Source organism: Sturnira hondurensis, unplaced genomic scaffold (assembly GCF_014824575.4).
Source record: "Sturnira hondurensis isolate 20B ecotype Veracruz unplaced genomic scaffold, ASM1482457v3 Scaffold0008196, whole genome shotgun sequence".
NCBI lineage: Eukaryota > Metazoa > Chordata > Mammalia > Chiroptera > Phyllostomidae > Sturnira > Sturnira hondurensis.
Genome location: NW_028080827.1, coordinates 14922418 through 14949651, shown reverse-complemented (window position 1 = coordinate 14949651; position 27234 = coordinate 14922418).

Below are 27234 nucleotides of genomic sequence, written 5' to 3'. Positions count from 1 at the left end.
CTATATATTTTAAGAGATTTCCTCAACTTTACCTTGTATCCTTGTCTTTACTGTCATTTCAGTAGGGGTTTGAGTATTACTCACACTTCTTTTTTTAAACAGAAAACAGTAATTGCTAGTTTTCTGTCCCCGACTTCTAGTGTAAAAGAATGAGAATTTTGAATGCATCATATATGTTTTCTTGACATTTACATTTTTGCTTTTTATCATGTAAACATTTCATGGGCCACTCTTTGAAATTATTCCCTTCCTCCTTTTTTTAAAGTGTCTTTCTTGCTATCCATTGTCTTTATTCAATTCTTTAAATGTATAGGGTGATTTAAAATGCTTTCCAATAACACTTTTGTATTTTTCAGTTGCTCCATTTGCTTTGTTTTCTATGGAATCTGTGTATTCAATAAGCACAATATATTATTCCTTGAATTCAGTGTATGTCAGGGGGACTGTTTACTTCAAAACTTCCAGCTTTGTTATCCTCTTTCAAATTGTTAGTAGTCTCTTTGTTTATTTTACATATTTTTTATCTTCAGATTTTATGAAAGTTTCTATAGCTAAAAGTTTCACATTTTGAGATCAATCAGGATTGACAGCTGATACAGATTTCATCAAGAATGTTGTATATAAGCTGTTTACGTGTGTGTGGAATGAACTGTGATTCTCTTTTCCCTTGTGGGCCTTGTAGAGAAAATATATTTCATCTCTCATTCACTTCCTCAGAATTTTAGGAGTGTTACTCAGATTTGTTCTCTGCTTCACTAGTGAAAAGGCAGTTACTATTGGGTTCTGAAATTTTATTTTGAGGTAGTTTTTTTGATTCAGTAGAAGCCAGGTCTAATAGTATATTATTGAAAACATTAAGCAGTTTTTTTTTCCTAATATGGCTAACTTTGGGGGCAAATCCATTTCAAAGAAAAATTTTGCTTGGTGGAGGTATTTGTTTTTTGTTACCTTGTGCTGCATATTTTCATAGACTTCAATTGATTTTATTCTTTTTCTTTTACTTCACTTTTTGAGCTAGGAGAAATGTTGGTGGCCCAGTGGTGAGGAAGAGTCAGGAGGTGAGAATTACCATTAAGTGCGTGTTTTGCCTGAGCGCTGCATTTCTTCTGTCAGGGGGACCACAGCAGTTCCTGTTTTGTAGAAAGAATTGTGCACCTAACTCCAAGTTCTTCCAGTCCTTCAGGCCAGGGCTGCCCGGGAGAACTTTCTGAGATAATACTACATTATCATGATCTGTATCTGCTCTAATAGAGTGCCATTCATCACATGTGGCTGTGAAGCATTTGAAATATGGCTAATGTGACTGAGGTCCTATGTTTAAAATTAATTTAATTTCAATTAATTTTAATTTGAATTTAAATAGCTACGTGTAGCTAGCGGCTGCCATATTGGACAGAGGGCTCTGGGCATCTCAGAGCTTTCAGGTGGAAAAGGAAACATCCCTCGCAAGAGTAATTCTGAGTCTAGATGAGAGGTCTTTTGGTTTGAGAAAATGAAGATTCACTTACAGAATAGTTGAACTTACAACAGGGAAAGTACAGGCCCAAATGCTCATCAGAGTTGGAAAAAATAGACACATGGGATTCAAAGCTACCTCTTAAAACTGCTGATTTTAGCCCTGGCTGGTGTAGCTCAGTGGATTGAGTGCAGGTCTGTGAACCACATGATCCTGGTTCAATTCCCAGTCAGGGCACATGCTTGGGTTGCAGGCTGGTTCCTGGTTCCCACTTCCCGGCAGGGGACGAATGAGAGGCAACCATACATTGATATTTCTCTCTCTCTCTCTCTCTCTTTCATTCCCTTCCCCTCTAAGATAAATAAATAAAATCTTTAAAAAATATATTAAAAAAACAAAAAAAAACCCTGCTGATTTTAATCCTGGAGCCATGGCTTCATAAATTCCTCCCAACACCTGTATATCATCTTTTTCTGCTTCTCGTTATGGTTGCACAAAATTTCTTTTTCATAAAGTTTAACATTTAGTTTAAGGACTATTTGGGAGAAGGGTTTCCTTGTACTTTAACTACTTAGCCATCTTCCTAGAATCCTTCTGATTTTATTTCCAAATTTGGAAAAAAGAGTGAAGTCATGAGCTAGGATGATTAAATGATTAGTTTGATCATCTGAGAAATGAGAGCTTGTAAAAGGCATTGGTTTAAGCTCTCTGCTTCATCTTGATAGCACTTTGCCATCTGGCACTCAATTTAATGTTAAACTGGGGGAGAAAGCAGAATAGGAGGGGTGTGGGTGTCATTTGTTATCACCTCTGTCCTCATCTGCCTGGTACTCCTATCCCATTCAGATTCCTCAGTCTCCAATCATTTTAACCTGAATCTCATCTCAGAAAAACAACTTCTCGCCCTCCTTCACCCTAATCAGATTCTTTTTAACTGAGAAAGATGATGTCCATGATTACATACTCAAACTCCATCCACTTTGCACTGTGGCCAGATTTCCGAACAGCCTACAGACTTCCTGTCAATGAATTCTGTGAAACCGGTTGCACATCAGGATGGCCTTATTTGCTTTGGGTGTTAAGTAGAAAAATTGGATTTAGAAAGCTTTTCCTAATCTGGATCTCTGCAATATATAATAAACTTCTTACATCTGTCACCATGAGCATTCTCCTTGCTGTCTTTACTTTTATGTTTCAAAGAGGACAGACAGGGGTGCCCCTACTTTCTCTTCCTATTCAAGCACTATCTTGGGACAGCTAGCCCTGAAGATTAGTGACATCTTCCTGGCTGGGATGATGGGGACCGAAACAAATTTGGGATTGTCCTCTATACCAATCACATTCTGCCCTTATTAACTCTAAGGAGCAACTCTTGAACTGGAAGCTTCTAAGTATTTTGAAACCTTTAATAATATAAAATGAAAGTTAAGCCTAAAGCTCTCTGAACATCCTGTCTCTTGAGAGCATTGATTATATCCTAAAGATAATGTTTTCAAAGTAGGGATTGAAGCCTGCTTGTACCCGATTCACTTCCTGTACTAGTTAAAATGCAGATGCCCAGGTCCACATCAGGCCCTACTAAACCAGAATCTCTGAGGTCAAGGCCCCATCTGCATTTTAGTACCTTCTCAGATTATTTTTATGCTTATCGATAACCACTTTAAAAGAAGTAATGTTATCAAACAGCTCAGTCAACGGTCACTCTTACAATCTGGGGAACCAGACAGCAACCTTTCCATCAGTAGAGAATGGACCCATGGAGCGTAAAGCATAAAGTGTAAAGAAGGTACAGTTTTTAATTCTGCACCATTATTTGCCTGCTATGGGACAAGGAATCTCCTTGATTTGGATTCCTTGTTTTTAAATGCTCACTTTGCAGGCTTGATGAGATATGATTATAAATCACCTGGCAAATAGTGAGTACTTGGTTAATGTTTTCTATTATGATTTCTCCATGGATACTGTGTTTTAAAAGATTTTATGTATGAAGCAACTTTATTTTATGAAGCAATAATTTACTTATTCATCAAAGACATGTACACCAGCCAATTAGTGTCACACCATTGGTGTCACTCCTGACAGTTGCAAAGGAGTTAGTATCTCAGCCTAGTATTGCCATTTGGTATTTTGAAATATTCAGATAGTTTCTGTACCTTCTTGACTACAACCTTTGTCATTACTTACTGGTACCTAAAACTGTGGTTGGAAGCTGCACAATTTTAGGCCCATGTTTAGCTAACAGGGACAAACAACTGTCTTCCATGTCCTATAATCAAAAGGACAATTCAACAGGGTTTTATTCAAGATCCCATAGTTCCAACGTCATGCTCACTCTCCACTAGGAGAGTCAAATAAGTATCACTCAAACTTCTTCCGTGAAGCATGTTTCAGAGTTTAGGGGAGCTTATTTTTCTATTCAGAAATGTCCTTCCTCATCATTAACAGGTTAATGCTTACAGCAGCATTCACCTGGGGGGATGCAGTACCTAGAGATCTGGCCCCGACTGTATGGAGAAGTCTAAACTATCAGAAAGCATGTCCTTGTGGTTTCTCAGAGATGCCTAGGAACTGTGGAGGGCTGACTGACGAGATCTGCATTTCACAGCCCTCTTTATCCATAGCAGCTCATCATGGAGCCCATTTCATATTTTAGTATCCATTTTGAATTTGAAAAGAGTGTTATTGTAAATATTCAACAACAGTCTTTTAAAATCACTGATGTAGTCCAACATATTTAAGTTTAAATTATGGCTTAGCAAACTGAAGTTCCATAAAAAAGACAAAATGCCTGAACTAAAGACTCAGAGTTGGTTGGATTAAATCAATTTCAAAAAACATGTAAGAAGTGCTTACTGTAGAGCTGGGTAAAGACAAAGGGGCCCAAAAACATGGTTTTTCACCTCAAAATCTAGTAAATGAGTACAAGAGAGGTGTAGAATTATCTACACCAGGGATGCAAATGTGTTAAAAGTGTTATGGAAACCCAGTTGTGAATCCAGAATGATAGATGGCATTGAGTGCTAACTCTGCATTAGGTACTGTGCTTGATTATTTTCTGTCTGTCTGTCTATCTATCTATCTATCTATCATCTTTGTGAAGCAGGCATAATTTTTATCATTGTACATAGGAGAGAAACAAGATTTTGAGATTTAGAGAGGTATATCTCGCCTAAGTTCACATAACTGGTGGTAGAAGTTGGGATTCTAGAAGAGATAGTCTGATTCTGGAGCTCAAGTTTTCATCCACTAGGGAATTCTAAGGCCATTTCAATAGGAGTTAGCTTTTGAACAGCCTAAAACAATAATCATTTTTAAAATGGATGATGGGATTAATGACTCCCTGAGACCTTACCTTACCACAAAGGTCTGTAGGCACCTGATGGAAGGATAACTAGATATGGTACACCCTGGGACTTTTGCTGAGTGACCTCAGACCCAGCACTTGCACCAAGTTTGAACCTGTATCAGTCTGGTGAATACCACCTTCCCCTACCTGGTAACTTGCTGAGAAACTACGTCATGCAAATAGAGTACTACCAGAGTCTCTTTCAGCAACTGAGACTAACAGGGAGTCAGCAGGTGGAGGCAGGTGAAGGTAGACTTTGTGGTGCCTTGGGTCTTTTGTAGACCTGTCCCCAGGCTCAGTGCTGGTGGAAGCCAGCCTTGCTGTGCAGCTTGGTCTTTCCCATGCACACAAAGGTCCAGCATATTCAACTACAAACTGTGGGTCATTCTGTAGCTCCAAATAGGTTGCCCAGGGCTAGTCACAGGCAGCATCTGATATTAATCTGCACTGAAAGTCCTCCCATGAGGCCCCAGAAAGACATAACTAGTGGCCAGCTTCAGATAACAGCAGAGCAGAATCCAATAAGTTTCACAAGCAGCATATCCAAAGGGAGATTTTTGCAGGCACCAAGCCCTGCTGACACAAATTCTGCTCTGTGTGGTCATCACCTGCATAGCAGCTCACATGCTGTGGTTGTAGTTGAACCTCATAGTCAGCCAACTTGAGGTTAATGGGCCAATAGCAATCAAGATTCATTTACAACAGGAGGGCTCATATAACTCACACAAGGGATATTCCTGGAGTACTCAGCTCAGGTGATCAAGAAGATTGTGCCACTGGGTCCCACAGAACACCTACACATGAGGCCACCCTACCAAAACCAGGAGTCATAGAAGATTTACCTAATACATAGGAAAAAACACCAAGAGACAGCCAAAATGGGGAGACAAAGAAACATGGCCCCAGTGAAGGAACAGGAGAAATCTTCAGAAGAGAGCTAAATGAAATAGAGGCAAGCAATTTATTACATATAGAGTTTAAAGTAATAATTATAAGGATGTTCAAGGAACATAGTGGTAACTTCAATAGCATGAAAACGGACGCAGAAATCATAAAAAAGAACCAACTGGAAATGAAGAACACAATATCTGAAATGAAGAATACACTAGAAGGAATAAACAGTAGTTGGATAAATAATAGAGAATCAAATGAGCCATTTGGAAGACAAGGTAGCAGAAAACATCCAATCAGAGCAGCAAAAAGAAAATATAATTCAAAAAGGAGACTTAAGTGTTGTTTGGGACAGTATTAAGCTTAATAACATCTGCATCATAAAGGTTTCAGAAGGAGAAGAGAGAAAGCAAGTGATCAAGAACCTATTTGAAGAAATAATGACCGAAACTTTCCTAGCCTGATGAGGGAAAAGGACAAGTTCAGGAAGCTGAGAAAGTCCCCAAAAAGATAAACTCAAACTGGCCCATATCAAGGCACACCATAAGTAAAATGGCAAAGGTTAAAGACAAAGAGATTGTAAAAACAACAAGAGAAAGACAGTTACCTACAAGGGAGCTCCCATAGGTGGTCAGCTGATTTCTCAAATGAAACATTTTATGCCAGAAGGGATTGGCATGAAATATTGAAAGTGATGAAAAGCAAGGAACCACAAATAAGACTACTTTATTCAGCAAGACTATCATATCAGATTGAAGGAGAAGTAAAGAACTTCCTACATAAAAATTAGCTAAAGGAGTTCATTATGACCAAAACAGTATCGTGAGAAATGCCAAAGGGTCTTTTAGGAGGAGAAGAAGAAGAAGAAGAAACATAGTAATAAAGAATAAAATGGCAATAAATATGTACCTATCAATAATAATCACTTTAAATGTAAATGGCTTAAACGCTTCAATTCAAACACATAGGGTAGCTGAAGGGATAAGAAAACAAGACCAATGTATATACTTTCTACAAGAGACTCACCTCAGAAAGGTACACACAGACTAAAACTAAAGGGATGAAAAAAGATATTTCATGCAAATAAAAATGAAAAAAGCTGGGGTAGCAACACTTACATCTGATAAAATAGATATTAAAACAAAGGCTATAATAAGACATAAAGAAGGACACTACTTAATGATAAAGTGAGCAATCCAACCAGAGGATATAACCCTTGTAAACATTTATGCACCCAACATAGGAGCACTGCAGTATATAAAGCAGATCTTGATGGATATAAGGAGAGAGATCAACAGTAATACAGTCATAGTAGGGGATTTTAACACCCCACTGACATCAAAGGATACATCTTCCAGACAGAAAATCAGCAACGAAACAATGGCCTTAAATGACACACTAGATTAGGTGGATTTAATTGGTCTTATCAGAATATATCACCCCAAAACTGCAGAATATATATTCTTTACAATTGCATATTTGCATTATCTAGGATAAACTGCATATGAAGACACAAAACAAGTCTCAATGATTTTGAGAAGATTGAAACCATATAAAGCATTTCATCTAACCATAATGGTATGAAACTAAACATCAAAATCACATGAAAAAAACTGAAAAATACACAAACACGAAGAGGCTACATGTTACTAAACAATGAAATGGTAGACAATGAGATCAAGAAAGAAGGAATCAAAATATACCTTGAAACAAAAGAAAATGAGAACATGACAAACTAAAATCTATAGGATGTAGTGAAAGCAGTCCTATAAGGAAAATTAATGCCATTACAAGCCCCCCTCAGGAAACAAGAAAAATCTCAAATAAATAATCTAACCCTGCACCTAAAAACACTTTCAAGAACAAGAAACAGAGCCCAAAGTGTGTAAAAGAAAGGAAATTCTAAAGGTCAAAACAGAAATAAATGAAATAGAGTCTTAAAAAATGATACAAAAGATCAATGAAACCAAAAGCTGGCTCTTTGGAAAGATACACAATTTTGACAAACCTTTAACCAGACTCATTAAGAAAAAAAAAGGAGAGGACCCAAATAAATAAAATCAGAAATGAAAGGGAAGTAACAACTGACACCAAAGAAATACAAAGGATTGTAAGAAAATATTTTGAACAATTATAGGCCAAATAATTAGACAATCTGGACAAAATGGATGAATTCCTAGAAACATACAATCTTCCAAAAATGAATCAAGATGAGTCAGAAAACCTGAATAGACTGATTACAACCAATGGAATCTAAGCAGTAATCAAAAATCTTCCAGCAAACAGATGTCCTAGACTGGATGTGAATTTTAGCAAACATTCAAAGAACTAACACCTTTCCTTCTCAAACTATTCCAAAAAATTCAAGAGAAAGGAAGACTTCCAAGCTCCTTTTACAAGGTCAGCACTATTGTAATTCTAAAATCAGATAAAGACACTAAAACATGAAGAAAAGTATAGGTCAATGTCCCTGATGAATATAGATGCTAAAACCCTGAACAAAATATTAGCAAAATGGATCCAACAATGCATTAAAAAGATTATGCACTATGATCAGGTTGGATTTATTTTGGGGTTGCAAAGTTCGTACAATATCTGCAAATCGATAAATGTGCCACACCACATAAACATAATAAAGGATATGTATCATGTGATCATATCAATAGATGCAGAAAAAGTGCTTGACAAAATCAAGCACCATTTATAATACAAACTCTCAGCAAAGTTGTGATAGAGGGAAGATACCTCAACACAGTAAAGGCCATATGTGACAAATCCATATCCAACATCACACCCAATGGGCAAAAACTAAAAAAAAAAAAAAAAATTTATGATTGAGAACAAGACAGGGATGTCTACTTTTACCACTTTTATTGAACATAGTATTGGAAGTCCTAGCCACAGTAATCAGACAAGGAGAAAAAATAAAAGGCATCCGAATTGGAAAGAAAGAAGTAAAGCTTTCATTGTTTTCAGATAATGATACTGTATTTAGGGAACCCTAAATATTCTACTAAAAAACTACTAACACTTATAAATGAATTCAGTAAAGTACCAGGATACAAAATAAATATCCAGAAATCAGTTGTATTTTTATACACTAATAGTGAACTCTCAGAAAAAGAAACTAAGAAAACAATGTCATTTACAATCACATAAAGAAAATCCTAGGAATTAATTTAATAAACATTGTAAAAGACCTGGACTTGGGCTTTGCCTGGGTGGCCCAGTTGGTTGGAGCATCGTGCCATGCACTAAAAGGTCATGGGTTTGATTTCCAGTTAGGCACATCCTAAGTTGCTGGTTTGATCCCAGGTCAGGGTGCATGGGAGAGGCAACTAATTAATGTTTCTCTCTCACATCAGTGCTTCTCTCTTGCTGTCTCCCTTTCTCTAAAGTCAATAAATATATCCTTGGGTAAGGATTAAAAAATATACTTGGAAAATTATAAGACACTGAAGCAAGAAAATGAAGATATGACCATACTACCCAAAGCAATTGGTAGATTCAATGAAATTCCCATCAAGATACCCATGAGTATTTCACAGAGCTAGAACAAATATTCCAAAAATTATGTGCAACCACAAAAAAATCCCAAAAGCCACAGGAATTTTGAGAGAGAACGACATTGGAAGAATCGCACTATCCAATATCAAGCTATACTACAAGTCCAGAGTAATCAAAACAGTATAGTACTGACACAAAAACAGACACATATATAGATCAGTAGAACAAAATAGGGAGCCCAAAAATAAACCCACACCTTTATAGTCGATTAATACTTGACAAAGGAGGCAAGAAGGTACAATTGGGTAAAAGCAGTCTACTCAATAGATGGAAAATTGAACAGACACATGCACAAAATGAAACTAGACCCCTTCTTACACCATACACAAGAATAAATTAAAAGTGAATTAAAAGATGTAATGTAAGGCTGGAACTCACAAATATCCTGGAAGAAAATATAGGCAGTAAAATCTTGGACATTTCTCATAGCCATATTTTTTTCTGATATATCTCCTTATTTTTTGTTGTTGATATAACAACAACAACAACAAAAAAACTACATCAAACTATAGTTTTTGCACAGTAAAGGAAACCATCAACAAAATGAAAAAACAATCCACTGAATGGGAGAACATATTTGCCAATGATACATCCGATAAGAGGTTAATATCCAAAATTTATAAAGAACTTATACAACTCAATACCAACCCTCCCCAATCAGACCAATAAAAAAAAAATAGGCAAAGGATCTGAATAGACACTCCCCTGAAGAAGACATATAGATGGCCAACAGACATACATATGAAAAGGTGCTCAATGTCATTAATCATCAGATTAATATAAATTAAAACCACAATGAAATATCACCTCACACCTGTCAGAATGGCTGTCATCAATAAATGAACACACAAGTGTTGGCGAGGATGTGGAGAAAAGGGAACCCTGATGCAGTGTTGACGGGAATGAAGCTTGGTGCAGCCACTGTGGAAAGCAGTATGGAGTTTCCTAAAACAGTGTAAGTGGCACTGCCTTATCCCACTTTCACAAAGAAACCTGAAACACTTAAGTTGAAAGAATATATGTACCCCATGTTCATGGCAGTGTTGTTTACAATAGCCAAGATTTGGAATCAGCCCAAGTGGCCATCAGCAAATGACTGCATTAAAAAAAACATGGCACATGTGCACAGTGGAGTACTGCACAACCATAAGAAAGAAGAATTGCCCTTTGTGACAGCATGGGCAGACCTGGAAAGTATTGTGGTAAGTGAAATCAGCCAGTCAGAGAAAGAGCAGTAGCATATAATTTCACTTACATGTGGAATCTAAAGAACAAAACAAACAAACAAAATAGAAACAGACTCATTCATACAGAGAACAGACTGACAGCTGTCCAGGGTGAAGGGATTTGGGAGGCTGGGTGAAAAAGGTGAAGGGATTAAACAAAGAAAAAAAAAAGAACTCATAGACAAAGACAACAGTATCTTGATTACCAGAGGAAAAAGAGGGTTGGGGGAGGTAGAAGAGGATAAAGACAGGGATAAATGGTGATGGGAAGAGACTTGACTTGGGGCGGTGAACACAATATAATACACAGATGAGGTATTATAGAATTGTACACTTGATGCCTATATAATTTTATTAACCAATGTCATCCCAATAAATTCACTTAAAATTGAAAATTAAAATGGGTGGTGGAAAAGGACCATAGATGGGGAAGGTATTCCAGGTAGAGTGCCCAGTACAGATGCAGCCCTGGAAGCGTATTAAAATGGTGAAAATGCAGTGTGAGGACACATTATGAAAAGTCTGCGATTGCTTTGTAACCTCTAGACAATAAGTGAATGAGAGATGGCATGGAATGCTGTTTAAGAAGGTTGGAGCCAATATCTGCCTCTTCACAACTGTGTGACACTAGGCATGTTACTTAATAACTTCGTGCCTCAGTTTCCTCATCTCTAAAATGGGAGCATAACTACCTCACAATGCCATTATAAGGGTTAAATGAGGCATTTAACATAGTACCTTTCACATGGTGAATACTCAATAAATGGTAGCTAATTATCTCAACCTTATGACTATCAAGACAAGCTAATAATTTTGAGTACTTATATATAGAAGGTATTGCACTCAACACTGCACATGCATTATTTAATGTTCATAATAGCTCAATGGCATAAGTACCATTATTTTCCTAATTTACAGAGGATGAAGCTGAGGATTCCAGTGTCTGTTTCCAGAGCTCTTTATTATGTTTCACTGTCTCCCTTTACAGTATACTGCTTGGAAAGTTTCATCAAGATTTGATGTGGGTAGGAGGTTGTTACCATGGTTCACTGGTAAGAGAGATACTTGAAACAAATGGGCTTTGTAACAACCTCTTCAAATTATACCAAGGAAATGATAGCCACACTCTTGGATTTTATACCTTTGCAAGGGCCTATAACCTCTCTATTAAGGTCTGTGGTTTCGCTTTATGCGTACCCTTTTACCAGCCATTCTATGAACATATTTTACTTTCTCCACCTCTTTGTGAAAGACTGTATAAATTAGCTTTTACTACATAATAAACTACCCCCATATTTAGTGACTTAAAACCATAGTAATTCACTTAGCTCATGGCTCTGTGGGTTGGAAAATGGGGTTGGGCTCAGCTAGGTGACTGGTCTTTCAGTCTTGGCTAGGCTAACTCTTGTGTTTGAAGCCAGCTACCAGATCTGCTGGGTCCAATTGGTCTGATAAGAAATTCAATTGGGATGACTCAGTTTTGCTCCTTCATCCTCTCATTTTCTAAGCTACTAGCCTGGACTTATTTATTTGGTGGTGGAAGAGTTCTAACCACTACAAGAGAGAGGACAAACTCTAATATGCAAGCACTTTTTAAAAAAGATTTTATTTATTTATCTCTTGAGGGGAAGGGAAGAAGAGAGGGAGAGAAATATCAATGTGTGGTTGTTTCTAGTGTGTCCCCTGCTGGGAATTGGCCTGCAGCCCAGGCATGTGCCCTGACTGGGAATCGAACCGTGATCGTCTGGTTCGCAGGCCCACGCTCAATCCACTGAGCTACACCAGCCAGGGCTGCAAGCACTTTTTAAGCCTCTTCATTTTTCATGTTTGCCATTTGTCTCGCTGGCCAAAGCAAGTCACATGGTCAAGCCCAGAGTCAGTTCAGAAGGAGACAGGCATGTGAACATTTGAGTCCGTTACCATTACAATCTACCTCTCAGGTTTTGCAAACCAGCTGCAGCCCCAGTACAGACTTGGAAGGATGTGGAGGAGGGTATCTCCAGTGGAGTGGCACTGTGTGTCTGGCTTAACTGAAAGCACTTAGGCATATTCCTGGTGTGACTGTGGTACCAGATTGTACCAGAAAGTGACATGATATGTCAGGGACCACATATTCCCAAGTCGTCCCCTTCACACCCCATGCTCAGCCCTTGAGTCTGAAGGAGGCGCTTGTCATAGATAGCATTCTAGTAGCTGGTGAGGGCTGAGCTATGGAATGACTAGTTTATTTTTATCTTCCTCCTTCACTGTGCCCCCAGGGCTGGCATGGCCTGGAGAAATAGCTGCTCCATCCATTAGAATTTCTACAGCCCTTAAAATACCTTGGCGAAAGCTTGTTCAGCCCTCTCCAATCACTGTCATTCCAAAGGGCCACTAAGTTAATCTTGCTTATCTTTGAAATTAGATTATGATGGTATCATCACACAAACTCTCCAGGGTAGTAAGCTTTAGGCTTAACATTCAATTTTGTTGCCATATCAATGGTTTCTGTAGTTTCATTTCTGTTCAGCTATATGTTATGTCCTGTTTTATTTCGCAAAGAATGAAAATGCTGTAGGGTATCTGAGGACCTCAGTGTGTGGTATCAAGTTGGTCGCACATAGCGTTGCAACCCATTGCTTAGTGCTGGGCATCCTCAGAAACTACAATGAAGAGTCTGGTGAAAACAGTTTTTAGAAAGTGCTTCTTTTCCTGCTGTTATTTTATACATAGATGGTATAACAATAAAATTCTCTGGACCACGAAAAATATTTTACATCTTTGTACATATTTTAAGAAATATTATGGTCATACTTTTTCATACCCTCAAACTTGAGGCTCAGAACAAAAGATTCCAAGGGAATGAGGTGATTATGCTTGCCAGGGCTTAGCCTCGCTTACCGCTGCTGCAGACATGTGTGATCAAGTTCTGGATTTGGCTTCTGTGACTTCACTTTTTACTTTACAGGCCTTGGATGGAGAGTCCTCCTTTGTATGTGTGGTTTTCTTACACTTTCCACAGATACTTTTAATTGAGGGTTTGGGGATTAAAGGTTTCAGTTCCATAGGGACAGTTCTTTAACATTAGACCATCAGCTTAATTCATTCAACAAGCATTTTTGGAGCTCCTTCTATGCCAGGGTCTGTGCTAGGCTGTTTATACATAAAGCTCTGGCTTTGGGGGCTTAGAATCTGATGGGCCTGTGGGCTAAAAGAGTATTACATGATAAAGTCACCATGAAGAAGCAGCTAGAAGAAAGGGATTACTTTTTGAGGAGGGCAGGAGGTTACAGAGAAGATGCTTAATGGATGTTTTGGGGGGCAGGAGATCCCAGAGACGTTTAAGAGATATTTTGGAAGATGAATATTGAAGGCCATTCCACCTGCCTTGCTGAAAATTGAGGCCTATAAAGATTAAATGGACTACTATGTCTGGAGAGAGAACCGGTGGACAGGATAGTTCATAAACTACCAAAATACGCTTGGCAAAATATCTAACCTATCTAAATATACTGGGCAAAATACTGAATGTGTCATAATTTTTAATAAAAGGATGAGCAAACGTAAGAGAATTTCTCCAAGGTTAAAAACTGAACAGGAGCAGGAGTCCAAAGAGATAAGTGAGGGCTGAAGTAGCTGCCTATTTTGTTACCAGCTATCAATAAATTCCAGGTGACCAGAGCTCTGGCTTTGGCAGCTGTGCCTGTGTGTAAGGGAAGCAGACAAAAGGGACTGCACAGGGAGGGAGGCCAGCTGGGGACTCCTAAGGAAAGCCGGGACCCGTGAAGAACATCCTCAGGGAAATGGTGAATTAGGAGAGACACGCACTCCGTGAAGGCAGACAGCAAAGAACCTCGGCTGATGCAGACTTGCTATTGATGGGTGAAGAACATGACACTGAACCAGCTGTTGCATGGATTTAGGAACTGAATTTGCAGTGTGTGCATGGTCTGCATAACCACAAACTGAGGATTTTAATTTAAAGCAGACCTGGTAAAGCATGGACATGCATCTGCAGAGGAATCCACACGCAATCTGTACTTTTAAAGAATTCCCACAGGCTGGATCCCAATGAACGTGAACTTGTAAGTAGAAATCACAAAACGTACAAGGAAACTAAGTATCATGGACAAGAGTTAATGGAGAAGCCAGTTGCAGCCATGGCCTCACATATTTAACATGTTTAATACACTTAAAGAAATAAAAGAGGAAAATGAAAATATGCGAGGGCTCATGGTTTCTGTAGTTTAATTTCTGTTCAACTGTACGTTGTATCCTGTTTCATTTCATGAAGAAAGAAAGTGCTGTAGGGTATCTGGGGACCTTGGTGTATGGTATCAAGTTGGGCGCACATACGGTGACAACCCATTGCTTGGGTTGAGGAGTAAGAGACTATCAAAAATGACTTGATGTGAGATATTTGAAAAAGTGCTAAATGAAATTTGAAATTTAAAAATCAATGAAATAATAGGCCTAAAGTAAAACATGCAGAAGTCCATCCATAGCAGAAGGGATGAATAAACTGTGGTATAGTCGTACAATGAAATGGTAACAATGCAATGGAAAAGAGCAAATTATAATACTTCTAGTGAAACAGCATGGACAAACCTCATAGTCACAGTAAGAAGCAAAAGCAGCCAGATACAGAGTATATGTGCTCTATGATTCCATATGCAGGAAGGTCAAACACAGGCAAAGCTAATCTATGATCATTGTGACCAGAATAGTGGCTACGTAACGCAGGCAGGTGTTGATTTGACAGGGGCATGAAGGAGAAGCGGTGCTGGGAACATTCTATCTCTTGGTGTGGACAATGGGTACATGAGCACGTATACTTGTAAAAAGGTCATCAGTCTGTACACTTAACATGTGTGCTTTTACTGTGACCAACACTATTTATACCTGCATCTAAAAGAATAAAAACTTAATGGCTCTATCTTCCAGTTCCTTTGACACATGCTCCTCCCAAAACTAGATTAGAAACAAAGAGAAAGTTAATGAACTAGAACTAAAAAGAATACACAAAATTCGTCACACAGAGGCAGAGACCCCAAAATGACAAACACTAAGAAACATTGAGGCTAGAGAGAGGTCTATGCAGAGCCCTAGAAGGTATAATGGACAAGCAATTTCTAAGAAAGACACGAATCCTTTGGTTCTGAATGTTCAATGAACTCCATGCAGGACTAATAAAAGAAATTCCGACCCAAACACATGATAGTAAAACTGTGGGTCAAAGACAAAGAGAAGAGCCTAAAAGCATCCAGGAGGAAAATGTAAATTGCCCACATAAATCTGTCACTTACACTGAGGAAGTCAGTGGTGTTGCGAGTCAGTAGATGAAAGGAGATGCTACTACCATCACTGTCTGGGAAACAGAGTAATTCTCAATCTAGAATTATACACGGAAGGAATGATGGCAAAACCATATTTTTTAAAAACCAGGTGCACAAAGCAAAACTGAAAAAAGATTTTACTATCAACAGATTCTCACTTAGGGATTTACTAAATGAGGTGCTCTGAAAAGAAGAAAAATGAGTACAGAAGGACTGTCTGGGATGCAAACAGAAGTGAGGAGCAAGGTATTGATAAGTATATGTGTGTGCGCATGTGTCTTGTATATGTATATATGTATATATATAAAGTAGGAACTTTTTGATACCCTCCCTGTATGTATATATGTCACATATTTTTATATGTTTGAATATATATTCGACCCGCATTTTTTACAGTATAAAGAAAGAACTAGAGTATTGTGCAGGGTAGAAGGCTTCCCCCCAAAACAGAGCATACTGATTAAAGTTAGTTGAACTGCTGCTCAACACCCTTTCACCAATTCTGTTATAAGGTCATTGCACTTCCTGAGTGTGGAGTTTTGTTATATTTCATGGAATTAGTAGAATTGCAACCGCACCACGCTGTTCACTCACTGTGCCACCCACNTTTGATACCCTCCCTGTATGTATATATGTCACATATTTTTATATATTTGAATATATATTCGACCCTCATTTTTTGTAGTATAAAGAAAGAACTAGAGTATTGTGCAGGGTAGAAGGCTTGCCCCCAAAACAGAGCATACTGATTAAAGTTAGTTGAACTGCTGCTCAACACCCTTTCACCAATTCTGTTATAAGGTCATTGCACTTCCTGAGTGTGGAGTTTTGTTATATTTCATGGAATTAGTAGAATTGCCACCGCACCACACTGTTCACTCACTGTGCCACCCATGGACTCTGTTATATGTATCAGCTCTGCCATATCTGATCATTATCAATGTTCTTCATTATAACTGTTGAAAAGAGCATTCCCATAATAAAACAGATTTTATTCTTATAATGCAAGAGTAAAGCCTAGAGATTAATTAAGAACAGATTTTATTCATTTGCATAATTAGGAAATTACTTGCAGTATCAGTCCTAATATATGTGAATTTATTTGACAAATGTGATGTTTTTTTCCCAGGATAAATACAAGGGAAGGGGGCAAAAAACCTGGAATTATCTTCTGGAGGGTGGGCAGCATCTTACTACAGTCTTCCCCCACTAGGTGACTGTTATAAGAAGCCATCAATATCAGTGTGCCAGCTGGCATTGTTGTGAGAGGCTGTGTTTGGCTTCTGTGAATTTTTTTTAAAGACACGTCAATGCATTTGTCCATTTCATGATGGGTGATTTACCAGCTCACCTGCCCAGACTGTGCTGAGTGTTCAGCAGTTTTTGATCAAAAACAGCATGACTCCCATGTCCTACCCTCCCTATTCACCTTTCACCCCTAGAGACTTTTTTTGTTTCCCCAAAAGAAAAAAAGTCCTCAAAGGGAAATGTTTTGCTGATGTAGAAGAGGTGAAACAAAAAAATGGGAGAAACACTAAAAGACATCAAAATCGATGAGCTCAAAGACTGTTTTGAGCAGTGGAAAAAAATCTCAATAGGTGGACTGCATCAGATGGAGAGTACTTTGAAGGCGGCTGAAGTTTAAACATGTAAGAACAAATACCCAATTTTTTAATAAATAAATTCCTGTTTTCTGGGTCCCCCCCGCCTTGTAGGCATCCTTTGTAAATACTTTTGATACTGGAGGAGCAAATGACACAAATGGCTGCCTGCCCTGTCAGGAGTGCCGAGTGCTGTAAAGACATGAACCACACCTCCCATCCCTGCTAGGTGAGCGCAGCCACTGCGGGGGGAGCGGTGGTGGCTGGTCGCCTCAGCTGGTGATTCAGGAATCCATTTTCTTGGCGTTCTCCCATCACTGTTGTAATGACACGCTGGTGGTTTTAAACCTTGACCTCAATTTTCTAGTTTTTTCATGACCCCACCGATCCTTTCCATCTTAAACAGGCCTTTAATGGCCTTTAATTCCTTAGTGAATATTTTAGCCTAAATAAAAATTCATCTTTTCCACTTTCGAGAGACAGCTCAGATCTCACCTTCTCTGTAAATTCTGCCCTGAATCCCCTGGCAGGGTTAACCGTATCCTCCTCCCCACTCCCCTGCCACTCACGTCTCTCTATTGCAGTGCTTCGTCTGGAGGTAGGCAGAGAGCTCAGGGGTGGCAGAGGCTTTGCCACCGTCTCACTTCTCCATCCCTCATCATCAGACTGAGAAATAGCTGATTGAAATGGAGTTAAGTCCGTTTGAACAGAAACGTGGTTTATGTGAAGCTGCACCTGATGAAGATGCCGAAGCCTTAGTTTCTATCGTGTTTCATTTCTTCCAGAGCAGTTCCAATGTCCTCCTCTTACTGTATCTGCCTCCACTAGGTAGTTAGTGCAAATATTCGAATCCTCGTTTGAAAGATAAAAGCTCAAGAGAAGAAGGTTTAAATGGCTCATACAAGTTCTGCCGATTGTGTAGAGGGTGAGCCGATGGAGCGGGTGGCAGACAGGAAATTTAAGAATAAGGTTTCCACTCCTTAGAGAAATCACTTCATTAATTTTCTTTCCACTTAAATCCAGCTCCGCCTTCTCCAGTCCTTTTCTTCATAGCATCAGAGAAGCAGCATTTGATGGAAGAAAGACGTACCACAGAGCCGCTGAATGTGAGCTGACCCTCACATGGGAGCCATTTTCCTGTGGAGGCAGCAATAATCATCATTATAATGCCTGCCCGAACTTGGCACTGTTCTTCTCTTTGGCACAGAGTCTGAAATTACCCACTGGTGAACTGGGCAAGGCGGTGGGCTGCTGAACAGAGGAGAGGCTGCGGGCCGCGAAGTGTGCTATTATGGAGAAACCCTCAAAGCCCTTGTGGTTGTGAATGGCTTTGGTGAATAAGCCAACCTGGGACAGTTCCCTAAGTGAGGTGAGGAGTAGGAAGCTGTGATAGTGTTTCTATGGGAGCGGACTGGGAGTCTCTCAGGGGCAGAAAGGCCCATAAGAGCACATGCCAAATGTTTATACTGAAACAAGCAAAACCCTACTAGTCAGGGACCCCAACGACATCGGGAAATTTGGTTTCAGAGAGGATTAGAAGCGTTGATAACAATGAGTAACTCTTCACCTTTTTTTTTCTCCATAAGCAATATCGCGCACTAATATGAGTATTCTCTGGCACTGATTTTCCTAGGTGTGACTGTAACCCGTTTCTGTGGGACAGTGCAGTGTTTTCTTCCAAAGAAAGCAGAAGTTGTGAGAATTTAGGAACCTTGGAGGACTCTTCTTCAATGTGTTTATTTTGGCAGCCGATAGGATAGATTTCAATAGCCCAGACCTGTCTGTCTCCAGCCAGGTCCCCTTTCCTTCCATTTCCCCCCAGCTTTAGTGAGATGTAATTACTATTCAACATGGTGTCAGTTGAAGGTGTACAATGAGTTGATTTTATACACCTATTGAGCCAGGTCCCATTTTCTCTCAGCTGCAGTCAGAGTTCAGTTAGAACTGGGCTGTTGCACTCAGGTGGTGGGAGAATGTGTTTCAGGAGAGGATCATCCTTACTCAGGGTTCCTGACCTCTGCTGTACATCAACACAGAGATGCCGTCCACCCCACCTGTCCTGACTGATCTGCAGTGGGGCCCTTTGGAAGCCCCCATGGTGCTGCCAATGTGCAAATCTTTGGCCTGTCCTCCGGTCACGGTTCCCAGCCATCCTATCAGCACACTCCAGGGGGCACACTCTAATAGTCAGTGGACTGGAGGCATGACTGTGAAATCCATCCAAGAGCTCTGCCTGCACACTCCCTCTAGCAGGCATACAGGCTCCCATTCTAACCAAGAGAAGGCAAAATACTCCTGAGGGAGCCGTTTACCCAGATCTGTGTTTGGTGTCTCAGCCGGCTGCCTGGGCTTGTCTCCCCAACCTGGCCCTGACCTCTGGTTCTTATGATCGCCTACTCTACCTTTTCCTGGTGCTTGATCACCTCCCTGGCCTTGGCCCAAATCCCTATTCTAGATGGGCTGCTAGATTACTCCCCTGAAGGCAGATTATACACAAAAGAGCAGTAAGGAGGGAAGAAGGAATATTCTGTATTAAGCACTTGCATGGTGCTGAGTGGTAGGAAAAGAGTGTTTTAGGAGCTGATAGTACTGTATGGTCCAGTGTGGGCAGAAAGGAGGAAGGCAAACTGAGAGAAAAGGTGTAAGGGCTACATATAGGAAGTGGGAACTGAGCTGAGTGGGGCAGAAAGAAGAAGTGGGAGGAGAGGGAGGAACAAGACAGCATGGCAAGCTCAGATTCATGAAGTCCTTCTGAATTCCTGGGGTGTGGAGGCTGAGCGGGGACAGGAGATTTGAAGCAGGAGTCATGTTCAGGGACTGGGTTATAGGGACCTAGTGGGCCAGGGCAGGAAGTGTGGACCAAAGCCAGAGGGACTGCCGCAGGGATAAGTGGGCACTGGAGTTCAAGTCATGTCGTCCAACGGGGCATGGTATACTTGGGTTGATTCAGGCTGCACTGGTGTCAGAGGCCACAGCACATCCTGGTGGCAGTGGTTTTTGAGGCTAGGTGTTGGTGGCCTGTTCATTTTGAGCAGGACCTTAGGCTGAGGTTGCAGGGCCAGGACACAGAGTCCACCCTGCATGAGAGGGTTGAGCAAGACAAGGCCAAATGTCAGGGCCTCAGGAAAATGGGCTGGGTTCGTGAGAGGAGCAGCCCGGCTGTGCAGACTGGGACAATCCAGGTGGAGTAGGGAAGTGTGGCTTAAAAGGTTCACATATAGAGACCCAGTCTCCAAGTAGTAGGATAATTCTAGGTCCTACCTTCCAGTGGAGAGAAGACACCTAAAATGCAAATTCACCCACTCAGGCCAGCCGGGGAGGCCAGAACTAGGGTAGACAGAGGCTGATGTGGAGATTTCAAAGCAAAAGTGGTTCAAGTTTGAGGTCAGGAGGCCATCTTGTTCTTGGATAATGCCAAACTATCTGCTCTGTGACCTTCACAGGTGTTTCCCGTGCCTGGGCACGCCCTTAACCCTGAGTTCAGCCAGTAGCTATAAGAGGCCTTTTCCAAAGCACTGAAAACCCAGCATCTGTATAAGAAACCTCCCTCCCTCACCTCAGCCCCGACAAGGAGCTCCCCATCCAGAGCCCTGCCTGCTCAGCCTGCGAGCTGGGACAGGCCACCTCTCCACGGCGGTTCCTCACTTCTTCTAGAGACTCGCTCCACTGGTTAGGGGCAGGCCTCACTTCCTTCTCCATGGAAGGAAATTTCAGCTCCCCAGGGACCTGCAACCAGTTCTGGTACCTACATAATCTCTTTGTGTGGCTGCCAGAGGCAGTATTTTCAGAATGGCTTATGAGAAATCTTCTGGTAATCTAATCTGCCCCAGTCCACCGAGATTTTTTTTCATCCACCGAATACACGCATCTTGGGACATTTACTGATGATTTCCCCTAGTTATTTGGGATGCTGAAAGATTTAAAATGGAAATGTTCCCACACTGTTGAGAAGAAATGATTTAAATAAAACTCCACTATCTACTGAGACCGTATCCTATACCCTCAGCCATGGCCTGGGGCCACCGTCCTGGGCCACTCGGTATGCTGTCACCCACCGGACTGTGAAGTCTGAGCTGGTGATGGGCAGGACATGCTCACAGGAGCCCCCAGTCTATGAGTGCCCTGGCGTTGATTTCACTCTCTCCTTCAGAAAAGCAGCCAGCAGCTGGGTGGGAATGACGAGGCTGGAGGTCTCAGGGGAAGGCAGGCCCCTTCTGGAGGACAGAGGTGGGGCCTTCCTGTTCCTGATGACCCTCAGAACCAGCAAGGGTGATGCCTACTGCTGTTTCTCTAAAAAAGTGAGTTGAGTCAATCTGCTGAATGAAGGCTTGTGCCATCCCAGGGGTCAGGCCAGGGGTTCAGAGCAGGGAAGCTGGTCTGAGATGAGGCTGTCTGGGGTATGGTGTCTGGAAGGACAGGAGCCTACAGGGCATCAGAGACCCGGTGTGGGGTGAAGTGCACCCAGAGTCAGGATTAGGTGAATCTGTCAGAAGGGCTGGTTGCTTTTCTGTCCCTTTCCCCAGGACTTTTTATAATTTTTTATTTAAATCTAAATGTTGTTGCACATTTATTGTCATCCATCATATGGTATAAATCTACAAATACTTAATTTTTTTGTTTGGTAACTTTTAAAAATTGAATTTAGTGGGCAACATTGGTTAATAAAACCACACAGATTCCAAGTGTACAAGTCTCTAATACATCATCTGTATACTCCATCGTGTGCTCACCACGCAAAGTCAAGCCTCTTTCCCCCCTCCCCCTTCCATGGCCCCTGTCCCTTCCTTTGTATATTCTTAAACTCAAACAGAAGCTGAAAGGGTAGAAGGCAGTGGGCCTGGGAGCACGTGTAGCTGAAGGATGGGCTTAGCTCGAGTGCTCTGAACCCCTCCTCCCTCCCTGAGACCACACTTTCCCGTTCCCTCAGATACAGCTTTCGGAGAAGGTCACAGAAGGGAATTAACATGGAAAATAGAATTTGAAGTATTTTGCTGGGTTCTTTCTATATATGATCCATAAAAGAACTTGGAAAAGAATAATTTTTTCGTATTTCCAGATAGGGAAACTGAGACTTAGAGATGAAGTCATCCAATCTGAGACACTTGTAAGAGTAAAAGGGGGTACTAAAATACTTCAAATTACATGCACATATATACAGTATTTTGAAGTAGTTACTCTCCAAGAAATGTGTTTTATTATACAGGGTCCAGCAGAAGTAAGGCCTGCTTGAATGTGGTTGGTAGGGTAGTAATGTGGGTGAAATAATTTATAGTTTTAATTTGAACGTTTTACCTAAAATGTTTCATAGTATGCTTGAGTGTGATATTGTTATGTTACAGAATTACAGGTTTATGATTTTGTAATAAAAGATTTTGTGATAAAAAAGGATCATTGATGTGCCAGACCCCGCATTTTCAGATAAGATAATTCTACTCAAAATACTTATTAAGAATAACATTCTTTCTTTTAATAAAGATCAGCAGATATAAACCAAGACTATCTCTGAGAAGTGGAGCTGTGTGGTTACCCAGATATTAAGTGACTTTGCCAAGGTCACACAGGTAGTAAGTGAGAAAGTCAGGCATCAAAACCAGTATCTTTCCCTGATTTTATGCTGTTAGATAGGGGATGAGAAGGAGTAGGTTACCTGAGATTCACCAAACTTTCCAGGAGAAAGTCTGCAAGTCTGCACTTTCAGACTCGGACAGGCCTTTCTTTCCACTGGGGAGTTGAATTTTGCTCTCAGGCCATTTCCTTCCCACCTCAGCTCCCCCACTGCCATGGCCAGGCCCAGGCCACTCCTGAGGTCCCCTAACTGCTGGCACTCCCGCCCAACAGCTATATGGCACTCGACCCGATTGAGGACTCTCCCCCTACCTTGACTGGTGGTATCTGGGTGTCAGTAGGCCCTGGGTGTCTTGCCCTGGGTCCTCCATGTTTCTTAAGCCTTTGCTGCTCCCTTGGGTCCTGGCTGCTGAGTCTGCTTTGACCATGAACCTTTAAGTTCATCTCTGGGACCCCGGGCATGGTTCCCTTCTGCACAGCTTTGCCTTTCTCTCCCTGACCTGGTCCATAAATTCATCCCTGGCTGTGGTCCCTTTACACCGCCTCCACACCCACATTCACAACTTGACAGTCTTTGAGATTTAATCAACTATTTCATTGAGAAATTCAGGTGTATGCCCACTTGATTTGAAGAGAATTAGTTTAATGAAGATGATCATGTGGCCCAAGTTTTCTGGGGCAGCCCTAATTTTAAATAGTATGTCTTTTTGTCCTCATGAAAGCTGAGTACTGAAAATCCCAGTATTTTGTCATATACATGCCATCTTCTATATTGCCTCAGGCACTCATAAAAAAAGGGGCATATATATCCACAGTCATACAATGTGTCCTACCTTTGGCTTAGCACATACAGGTCTCGGCTAAACCTTTATTTTTGTCAGCATGGGTAAACCAAAGAGAGAACAGCCTTTATGTTTGTTTTCAGAAATCTCACCTGTATAGGTGTCCTGTGACTGCTCCTACTATCTATAAAAATTACTTGACTGTCTTCATTACATGGCCAGTGTGTTCCTTGCTGAGTCGCGCTGCAGTTTCTGTGGTCTGTGCGTACCTCATAGCAGGGTTCTGGTAACAACCTCAGTGAGGTAGATAGCTTCCCTATGAGATCTGCCGGGGCCAGGCCTCCACCCCTGTCTGTCTCCCAAGCTGCTAGGAAAATGGCACTCCCCTCAAAGGCCTGCACCACCTTCCTCCCAGCCCTCTCTCCTGGTGGGGAGTCACTTAGGGAGACCTTGTGTCAGGACCTCGTGTCAGGACCTCCCCAAAGGTCAGAGTAGCCATGGGCCTAAGCTCCCACCCCAGGTTCATCGTGGTCCAGTCTGGGCCTCCAAGAGCAGGGTGCTTCTGTCACACAAATACCAAAGAGGAGGAGCATCCTGAGTGGGTGCCATGGCCAGAGGGACATGCTCTGAGATCACTTGTTCCCAGAGTGCTTCCCAAAGGGATCTGTGGCCAGCGGAGCAAGGTAAGGCTTCCCAATGGCTGGGATGCCACCAGTACAGTGAAGACTCAGAAGTTTTGCACTAATGTCATCAACTTTTCCTAAATGTATTTGACCACAGGACACCTTTTCACATAACAACCTTGAGTATCTTAAAGAATCAGGGTAAAACAGAAGAGATGAATGTTTGGAGTCAGAGGGCCCTGCCTGGGTTCAAGTTCAAAATCCTCACATTCATCTGTTTTCCCCTGGGTAAGTTATTTAGCTTTAGTTTCCTTGTCAGTAAAATGAGGATAATGACAGATGACCCCACACAGGGTGGTTGTGGGAGTTAAACTGTCCTGGATGTGAAAGCACTTGGAACTGATGTAAGGTATCTATGAAAGAAGAGGCTTTAATTGGGTTGAAACTTACTGAGCTAGGACATCCTGTGATGAAGAGCGTTCAGAAGCTGTGCTTCCCCGTTTGTGGCTGTTCAGGATTGCCAGGACCAGGATACTCAGTGTGCATGTCAGGAGTCTTTGCTAGCTAAACAGTGGAGAATACTTTTGAATTAATGTGTGTTTTGAAGAAAATATTTTTGAATTGTGCCACAAAATACAAGATGAATTGGAGAGGAGCGGCTTAAGGTTCAGTCTCCCCATGTAAGAGGCCATGCATTAGAAAGTTGCTAAAGATGTGGCAAGAGGGCATGCGTGAGCTAGAGACCTGGTTCAGGCTGAGAAAGGCAGGGACAGAACGGAGACCCATTACAGGGAGGTGCTGATGGGACCAGATGCTCTCCAAGGGATCTGTGGGTATGGCTTGGGAGGTTTGCTTTGGGATATTGGCTCCTTTTCACGTATACAATTGAGTTAACCCCTATATATTCTAAATGTCTTGGGGTTTTGTTATCTCTATTCAATAAGCCAGGAGTTCTTAACCTGTACAGCATAGTCTAATAGGGTAGAGAGGCAAGGTCAAAAAGTATGCTTTAAGGGTCCAGAAATTCCTTGAAATTAGAAGCAAATTTTTTGTGCATAGGCATATGTGCATTTTTATAGGGAAGGAAGTTCTAAACCACAAAGTGGGTTTTGGTCTCTGTGAACTGCATAAATCACGTTCAGAATGAACTCCCTGGCCAGCAGAGTTCACTCTACAATTGATAATTGGACAGGGGCTCTGGCACTCCTGTGAACCTCCTGGGTCTCTGTGACTGGTCTGAGGCACTTGGCTGTTCTGCATCATCAGCGAGCCTTCGATTTTGCCTGGTCCTCTTGCTCTGGGGAGCTGTAGCTTCTCTGTGATCCCCCCATTCCTCTTTAGCACGCAAAGTCCTTGAAACCTGCTGTGGAGGCTGCTGTAAATCCTGGGTTACCCACAGGGGGCTGACATGACTTTCACATTTGCCAATGGAGCAAACAATGTGAATATCAGGTAACTCAAGTTATTTGCATTTCAGCAAAGACTCATGGACACCGTTGGTGCCATACATTGTGCTAGAACCTAGGCATAAGGAAGTGATAGAAAATGAAAAAGGATGACAGACAGCCTCTGCGTGTTAGAGGCTTGAAGGAGGAAATGACATAGGAAGAAGGAGATGGCATAGGATTGTGGCCCCTACATTGTTAGAGCTATGTTGGGACTCTAATGTTATACAAGAGTGAGCCTGCCCTGCTGTCCTTATGTCCCCTTGTTTATTCATTTAACAGGTATTGAAAGCATGCCGTGCCCATCATGTATCAGCCACTGCACTAGGTACCAAGGATCCATTGGCAAGCAAATACAGGCAGGGTTCGTATGGAGAATGACAGTAATTAAAATCATCACACATATATACACACATATAAAATTACAAATGAGATCTGAGCTCTAAGGATGAGAGATCTGGTGCAATAAGAGAGTGTTACAGGGGACATTTGACCTTGTCACAGAGACTTCGAAAGTCCGTCCTAAGGAAATGATGCCTGATAAGGAAACATGGGAGTTAACAAGGTGAAAAGGAAGGAGACTTCACATATCAGGAAGAGCATGTAAAAGGCCCAGTGGCAGTGGCAGGGAATAGCCTGGTGCCTATTTGTAAATAAAAGAAAAGTTCAGTGAAGCTGGAATCCAGAGAGAGAGAGAGAGAAGTACACTGTGCAAAATGAGTCCAGGCTAGAATTTGGGGAGCTCTATAAATTGGGTTGGGCTGTAGTCTTTATCCTAAATTCAGTATCAAGTCAGGAACATGACAAACCATTTAACTGGGGAGATTAGGGAAGATTTCACATAGTAGGCGGCTTTGGAGATAACATTTGGAGGGTGAGCAGGAGCTCAGTTGTTAAAGAAGAGAAAAGATCTTTATGGAAACAGCCAAAGATGAAAAACATGGAAGAGTGTCAGTGTACACAGTGCCTTGGGAATGGTAAATGGTAGCTATGATGGAAGCTTCTTGTCTTTGGAAAATGACTGGAAAAGTTAAGGGAGGAGAGTTTAGGCTTCATTGAGTGGGAAGTCAGAGTTTTTAAGGAAAGATGTGGAGTGATTTTGCCTGCAGCTCCAGTCCTAAGATTTCTACGAGAAGCTCCCCAATCACGTCCAGCCTCTGGTTTCTATCTCTAGTTGGGTTTTGAACATAGATTGCCAGGTGCCTAATCAGAACCTTATTTTGTTGTGGCAGAAACTATCACTTGATTCCACTTTTGACTTGGGCTATCCTTGGTCTTCACTTTGTGCTGGGGTTGGTCATCTTGATTCCTAATGAACTGAAGGTCGCAGCATCCTAATCCCCATGAAGCACTGGGATCTGGAAGTTCCCCGCCATTAACTGCCATCACTTACGGATGAGGCCGCACTGCTCATGGA